Here is an 8,767-nt window from a genome sequence, read left to right on the forward strand (position 1 = left end):
AAGGGACAAGGAAGGCAAAGTAACTACCAGTATAGATAGGATAGTTAAAATAGCGGAGGAGTTTTACAGAGATCTGTCTGTACAGTAGCTGTGACAACCACGATCTTAATATAAGAACTAGCAGTAACCCCGATGGCATCCCACCAGTAATGGCAGAAGAAGTCAGAAAAACCTTGGAGGGAATGCGAAGAGGCAAAGCTGCTGGTGAGGATCAGGTAAAATCAGATCTGCTGAAAGACGGATGACAGATTGTGTTAGAAGAACTAGCCACCCTGTTTTCGAAGTGTCTCCTAACGGGAAGCGTAGCAGAATCTTGGAAGAACGCTAACATCATCGTAATACTCAAGAAAGGAGATGACAAGGACTTGAAAAATTACAGGCCGATCAGCTCGCTCTTCGTGATGTACAAGCTATTTACAAAGGTAATTGCTAACAAAATTAAGATAACATTAGAATTCAATCAACCAAAGGAACAAGTAGGATTTCGAACAGGCTACTCAACAATTCACCACATTAAATTCACCACTACAAATCAGGTAATATAGAAATGATCAGAATACAGCCAACCACTGTACGTAGCCTTCATTGATTGCGAGCAAGCATTTTATTCAGTAGAAATATCAGCCGTCATGCAACCACTGTAAAATTAGGGCGTCGACAAAGCATATATATCCTGGAAGAAATCTACAGGGGATCAACCGCCACCATAGTGTTCCGTAATGAAAGCGATAGAGTACTAATCAAGATAGGTGTAAGACAGGGGGATACAATCTCCCCAATGCTACAGCTATATATATATATATATATATATATATATATATATATATATATATATATATATATATATATATATATATATATACACGGCTGGTTATTTTTTCATCCATTTTCTTTCTTCTTATTTACATTCCATTGGTTCTAATAACTTCCCCTGTACATTCCTTGGCATTACTGTCTGTTAGATCTCATTAATATTGTGTTAAAACACGGAAAAACGAGCCCTTAGGTATACACTTCTTTCCCTTATTTTATATATATATATATATATATATATTGTTGCGTACATGCACGAAGACAAAGAAGCCTATACGGTGAACGCACTTGTCGCCTAGAGCGAGAGAGAAAGAAGAGGATCAGGAGGATCTTTAACCAGTCGGCCGCTTCTGAGCTGCCCCCCACGACCTAATAAACGGCCCCTTTCAACGTCTACCAGTCTCTTTCAAACGTAACAGAGTGGTGGAGGAGCTGGGTAAGCCCTTCACACTGCCACAGCTTCGACGAAGCCGTCGACTTGCCGGTCTCCCACCATCTGCCGTGAGTGACTTCGACATGCCCGAAGAAGCAGGCGTTTCCAGGACGGCACCATCTGGCCCGCTTCCGTACTACCGAGTTCCACCGCCCTTCGGAGGAAAAGCCGAAGAAGATGTCGACGCCTGGCTCACCAATTACAAACGTGTGGCCAAGTCCAACGGTTTGGATGCAGCCGCTATGCTAGCCAACGTAGTGTTCTCCCTGACCGACAACGCACTGGTATGGTACGAGAACCACGAGGACGCACTCATGACGTGGGATCTTTTTGTTGAAGAGCTCAGGGCGTGTTTCGGCGACTCGGTTGCTAGAAAGCAGCGGGCTGAGCAAACACTGTCGCAACGGACACAGCTACCAGGTGAGACATGCACCACTTACATAGAAGAAGTGTTAAGGTTGTGCAAGGTGGTCTGTGCTACCATGTCGGAAGAGGACAAAGTTGTGCATCTGCTCAAAGAGATCGCTGAGGACGTGTATAATTTTCCAATTGGAAAAGAAAGCCTCAGTTCTGTGTCTGACGTCATTCAGCATTGCCGAACGTTTGAAACGCTCAAGATGCGTCGAATAGGCAATGGATGGATGGATGCTATGAGCGTCCCCTTTATAACGGGGTGGTGAAAAGTATGCCACCAGGCTCGACAAAAAAAAAAAAACCTTTTTTCTTTTTTTTTTGTTGGCCTAATGCCTCTACTTCGATAAATTCTATCTTAATGGAAAAAAGGTAAATTTTCAGTTTAAGTTCTCTGCCATTTACGGCACACTGTCCATATTTTATTTTTCCAATATTTATTTTTGTCCTTTCTCTCTAATTTTCTGCCACCAATACTCTAACCGTCTCTTACTTATTTCAATCGCGGGTGTGTTCAGCTTTCCATTGTTGTCCCTAAAACCCAAGGCTTCCTGTAGGCTCGTGCCCAAACGTACACCTGGGTGGATATCTCCACATTCAATCAGAACATGCTCCGCCGTTTCCTTATCTTTCCCGCAGCATGTGCATTGTTCTTCTTCTTTACTGAATCTTGCTTTATAACTACGCGTTCTAAGGCAACCCGATCTCGCTTCAAACAGTAAAGCGCTTCCCCTTGAATTATCGTAAAATGCCTCCCTCCTTATTTCATTTTTGCCCTTTCGGTAGTTACTCAAAGCCGGTTTTTTCTCCATAGCTGCCATCCAGTAAATCCTCTCCGCCTCCCTGACTTTTCTCTTAACGCTCTTTGTTGACATATGGCTTACAATACCAGCCGTATATTTACTAGTGAGTCTTCTAGTTCTTTTTCTCCACTGTGTGTCCACGCTCTTCCTATACAAATAACGGAACACCTTCTCTGCCCATCTACTCTCCTTCATATTTCTTAGCCTTTCTTCGAACCTTATTTTGCTCTGCGCTTCCCTCGCCTCAAAACCTGCCCACCCCATATCGCCCTTTACAGCCTCGTTTGTCGTCTTCCCGTGAGCACCCAACGCGAGGCGTCCCACAGTCCTTTGATTTACATCCATTCCTGATTGCACCTCTGCCCTCATGCACACCACTGAGTTCCCAAAAGTAAGCCCTGGAACCATTACACCCTTCCACAGACCTCGAAGCACCTCATACCTATTGTATCCCCACAACGCTCTGTGCTTCATTATTGCCGCATTCCTCTTTCCTTTTGCTGCCGAGGCTTTTTCCTGTACCTCCATGTATCTATCACTCTCATTTACCCATACTCCAAGGTACTTGTATTCACTTACCCTCGGTATTTCTTGGCCTTGTATGGACACCGTCTGATCACAGGGATCATTGAATACCATCAATCCACACTTCGTTACACTGAATCCTAGTCCAAGAGCTTCACCTTCCCTTCCGCATATATTCGCCAGCTGCTGTATATCATCTCGACTGTCCGCAAATAAGACGATATCGTCCGCATAAAATAAACCTGGAAGCTTCTGCTCAATCATCATGCCGCCCTGTTTGTGTGACAGATTAAAACCAATGTTGCTACCTTCTAGCGCTTTTTCCATACTCACCATGTACAGCATGAATAACAGCGGGGACAAAGGACATCCCTGTCTCAGACCCCTGCTAACCTCAACGTTCTCTTTGCTACGCATTCCTTCCCACTCTATGCAAACTGTATTTTCTCGGTATATCTCCCTCAAAAGCTGTATACAGTCGTCGCCCATGCCCATTTCTTTCAATATATCCCACAAAATTTCCTGATTAACGTTGTCGTATGCCCCAGTGATGTCTAGAAAAGCCACGTACAAGGGCCTATTCTCTATTTTAGATATTTCTATACACTGAGTGAGAACAAACAGGTTATCGTCTAACCGCCTGTCGACTCGAAATCCGTTCTGAAGTTCTCCCAAAATATCGTTATGTTCGGCCCATGTTTCTATTTTCATTTTTACTGCTTGCATCGCCAACCTGTATAGTACCGATGTAATGGTTAGTGGTCTATACGAGCGAATCTTGTCCTTTTCTCCCTTGCCTTTATAGATTAAGTTCATTCTACTTTGTCGCCAACTGTCCGGTATTTGTCCGTCCTTTAAGCTTTTTTCTACTGCTTTTAACAATGCTTCTTTAGTGTTATGTCCTAGTTCGTTAATGAGGCTAACGGGAATCCCATCTAAACCCGCGGCAGTGCGCTTTGGAATTTTTCCTTCGGCCTTTTTCCAGTTGAAATCATCAAGTACTAGCTCTTCCTCTGTTGCTTTCTCCGCCACACTTTTACTCACCGGGGAGATCCCCTGGACGCTCTTTTGAAACGAATCGGCTGTTACCTTTTGGATGTAACCTAGCGCTTCGTACCCTTCCAATTGATTTCCTCCTTCATCTAGAATATGTTGTTGCGTTGTGACAGACTTCCTACCTAGCGCCTTTATGTGGCTCCAAAAAATCCTAGGCGCGGCCTCCTTTTTTTCGTGTATCTCTGTCATCCAGCGTTCACTTTCACCTTTAATTTTTGCCTCTACCAATTTCTGTACAAGGAATTTTTTCTCTAAATATATTTCCCATATTTTTTTGACTTCGTCCTGCGGCCGCTTCTCCTTTTTTGCCTTTCTATGCTCCCGTGATGCTTCGCGTCGCTTCTCGATCGCCTCCCGGATTTCCTTGTTCCACCAACTTTTTGGCTTCCTTTTTCCTTTCCAGCAAACAGTTTTCTTCTCTTTCCCTATCTCCTTCGTCATTAGATGTAACAGCTCACTATACTCCCAGTCCTTGCCTGGTATTTCGCCTACTTCTTCCTCGACTCTTGCGGCTATATTTATTATTTGTTTGTCATTTAAATACGAGCTGCCAGACTTTGATTCCATGCTCATATTTTCAGTTTCGTATCCCATTTGTAATGTTATTCGTTTATGATCACTACCCAAGCTGTTAATGCCTTCCTCGTCTATCCTCATTTCTGTCAGTTTGTGGTAAATTCCTTCAGTCATGAGACAATAATCAATACTTGATTGCTTGTTTCCGACTTCCCATGTGATCTGGCCGTCACATTTAGGCCCCGTGTTAACTATCTCCAGACTATGTTGCTCGCAAAGATCTAGTAATAACTTCCCATTGGTGTCTGAATATCCGTCAAGGTCATGTATGTGGGCATTCATGTCCCCTAGAAGAATGATTTCGGCCCCATTACCAAATTCCTTAATATCCGCACTCATGCAATCCACTATCTCCTGATTCTTTTCTCTGCAGTTATTCCCCGTCCACAAGTAGGCTACCCCTAGCCACGTTTCCTTTCCACCTACTGTGCCCAGAACCCAGAGGTGCTCTGAACACGTCTGTTTCACTCTAACCCATTTGGCTCCGCGGTGAATTAGCATTCCTACACCCCCACCTTTCCTTTCCGATATGGTCCTGTTACACCCTTCCCAAACATAATTTTTAATATGTGGTGGCTCTTCCAAGTCTCTAAGGTGTGTTTCTGTAACCGCATACACGCCTATCTGTTCTTTGTTTAACTGCTCCTCAATCTCTAACCATTTTGCCTTCTTTCTGCCACCCTGCATGTTTATGTAACTAATTGCAACACGCGCCTTTTTCCTTTTTCTTTTACCTTTTTTCTGGTTTTTCGCAATTCTACCTGTCAAAGCGTCCTCCTGGTTGTTTTCCCTGTTACGAGCTACCCCGGACTCCGAAGGGCCCGTGAGCCCCCCAAAAAAGCTACTGCGCGTCCTGCCAGTCGCCAGCCCACCTCGTGTCCAAGCCTCTTATCGAAATGAATCTTGTCTCTTTGGAATCCACCCCACCTGTGCACTTCCCTGTTTAAATCCACTACCTCGAAACCCTTCTCTCGACTAATTCGCCATATCTCTTTGTTTGCGTCGACAACCGCTCTTTGCAGGTTGACGTTGCGTACTGGTACTTCCGGTACTGTGCATACTACAATTTGCACCTGGGGGGACACGGTGCGCATGTCATCCACCCCTTTCGCCAAGGTCGTCGCTAGTCCTGACGATTCTTTTTTCAGGACGTCATTTAACCCTCCCGCAATTACAACGAGGTTACGATTGTTAGTTTTAGCTGCGAGTTGTTCACCCGCTTGACTCATTACTGTCCCCAGCGTTTGTCCTGGGAACGTCCCTATCGCAACTCTCTTGTCGCCTTTCACCCTTTCTTTGATTGCCGCTGCGCATCGGACTAAATTTGAGTCACCGGCGATGATGACCTGTTCAGACATTCCTTCTGAAACCTGCACCTGGCTGCTGACTAGGTGACTAGCGTGAGTCACGGCTGCTGGTTTGCTCCCTCCCTCCCTCAAAACTACTTCCCGGTAGCTGGGCCCTGTGGCCAATGTATCTGCCTTTGTCATGCCTGTTTCCTTCATCTCTCCCGCACGGGGGGTCGTCGCCATAATGCTTCCGCCGTCACCTGCGTCTTCGTTCCCTCTCACGACCTTCGATAGGCCCTTCTCGGCTGCCCGGAGCCTTTCTTCCATGGCTGACGTTTTCTCTCGCTCCTTCGCCAATGCATTCTCCAGCTCTGCGATTTTCTCCATGAGCCCACTCTGGACCGCCATCATATTTTTCATTTTCTCCTCGAACTCGCACTGTCTACACTTGGCGTCATCTTCTGCTTTCTCCTCCGCACTAATTTCCACCTTCCACCCTACCCCGCACTCTGAACACTTTACGGTCTTTTTGACCATGGCTAGCTCAGTTTACCGATGCCCACGTGTTAGAAAACTGTACTAAAATACACTGGTCTAAGCCAAAAAGAACCACAATAATAAATAAATACGCTACACTTCACAGCACCTGCGCATGCACGTGGTCGGTCTACGCGCAGGCCTCAGCCACGTGGTGGCTGGAGAAAAAAAAAAGACACAGTACAAAATACTAAAAAAAACGTACACCGTACTAGACCTAATCAAGCTTTACGCTAGCGCCTTACGTTCTCATAACGCTACATACAGAGGCAAGCTGGAAACATGCAAAAACACTTATCTGTAGCTGTCATTCCGGAGCTCTCCAAAAACACGTCCGACCTCTACCACCACTGCCATAACGCTACATACAGAGGCAAGCTGGAAACATGCAAAAACACTTATCTGTAGCTGTCATTCCGGAGCTCTCCAAAAACACGTCCGACCTCTACCACCACTGCCAGCAATATGCGAAATTAACAGCGCCATCTAGTGAACGCAGCAGGTACCATATCCGCCATTTTGATGCTGGCGAGGCTTGACCACTACGCGCGGGCGACCCACATGCGAACGTACGCGTTTCAACGCTTCGACTGTCGCAGTGAGATTTTTTTGCTGGCGAAATGTCAGTACACTGCTGTGTGCCGCTGTGCAAGCAGCGCGGAGTCACAGACAGCGATGGGAGCAAGGTATGTGGCATGAATTACGATTTTGCAGCGATCATTTAAACGCAAAACAGGTTATGGCGTGCACAAGCTTTATGGACACAGTCTTGGATGCATGTATCTCCGCGGTGCGCGGGCTGCACGAGAGCAATGCAGGACTAACCATTTTTCTGTGTTACGCGGACAGGCCGTGTTTTTATATAGGTTTGTCAGCTTTGCGGCTAGGTGTTTTCACTACGTCGGGCCTCTACACGACAGTGGTGCTCTTCAATTTACCGTCTCGAACTCGCTGAGAAGCTGTGCGGCATTCAAATTTTCTTATGACTTCGGGGAAGCCTCAGACTACCCGCAGACTATCCGCGGTGGGTCTGAGATGGTAAATCGAAGAGCCCCGGTGATTCCCTGCAGTCGAATAGAGTCCGCCACTGCTGGTGGGGTATATAGTGTGACAGAACCGAACTGTTAGGACGGGCTTTTTTGTGACGAGATTACACCATGTAGGTAGATGACGTAGAAATGTTATTTTTGAAGGTGATTGCGCACAGAGGCGCGCAGAGCTTCCGCTACTCCGAGTAACATGCCGTACACGCGTCCTAGAAAGGCGGCTCGGTTGCTTGTCCGCGTTAAGCTCCGTTGTGTCCGCAAGTACGGTCACCGCGCAGCAATAAAACAGTCATTCGGAAGATAAGGGCTATGCCCACTTTGGAACAGAAAAGTATCTACTCAGGCAGTTAACTTCAATTCCCCCAACGTGCGCGGACGCAACTTTTCCATTGGGGCCTCCCTCACTAATTTTCCTTTACGAACGAAATAAAATCGAAAAGATAGCGGGGCGCACTGCCGTAGGTTTCGAAAACTGGCACCATGAGTATCGCCAGGGCTTGACTGAACGACGTTCTGCATGAGTTCAGAGTGCGGCAGTCCTACTTATTCGGAAGACGGGATTCATTCTCTGCATTTTAGTCTCTTTGACTCAGTTGCGTTGCAGCTGTTTTTTTGAGTTGCAACTCACCTCACTTGAAAAATGTTTGATGTTGCATTATAAAACATACAGCTGTGGAGACAGCCATAACTTAGTTGTACGGGATTCAGCATTTTGGCTGCCTTACACTCGCAGCTCCTAGAAACCTTTGAAGCTACTTAGATATAAAAAATAACTGATTTAAATTCCCCCGAGTGTCCACAAGTGACTAATGCCTCTTAAGGCTTGCTGTGAAGGGCCATATCTAGGAAAGGCTGCTAGGAAACGGGAGTGTGCACAGAAAAAACTGAGGGGGAGGGGGTCACATTACAAGTGCATCATTAGTCCTGCAATGCACATATAAATGTGACCTCTATTCCCTGTGAGATGAATTTGTGATAGTGCCTGTGTTTGTAAACAACAATCGTTTAAACAGCTAAGAGAAACCTAGCTCATGACGTCGCACTGAATGTTTGTTTGCTTATATCTTGTAGGTATCCTTCCACCACTTTCCGAAAGATGCAATGACATACAAGTTGCAAGATGTAGCAAGATTCCTAAACAGCGTGTCCACATCACATGTTTGGGCACTGGGAAACGCCTTGCTGTGGCCATCGCAGTAGCTCAGCACAGTGAAGCAAGTGTTCAGGAGTCGTACGGCCGTACTAGCGAACGCGTTGCCGTCGACCGCTCGCCCACGT

This window comes from Rhipicephalus microplus, chromosome X, assembly GCF_043290135.1.
Source record: "Rhipicephalus microplus isolate Deutch F79 chromosome X, USDA_Rmic, whole genome shotgun sequence".
NCBI classification, from domain to species: domain Eukaryota; kingdom Metazoa; phylum Arthropoda; class Arachnida; order Ixodida; family Ixodidae; genus Rhipicephalus; species Rhipicephalus microplus.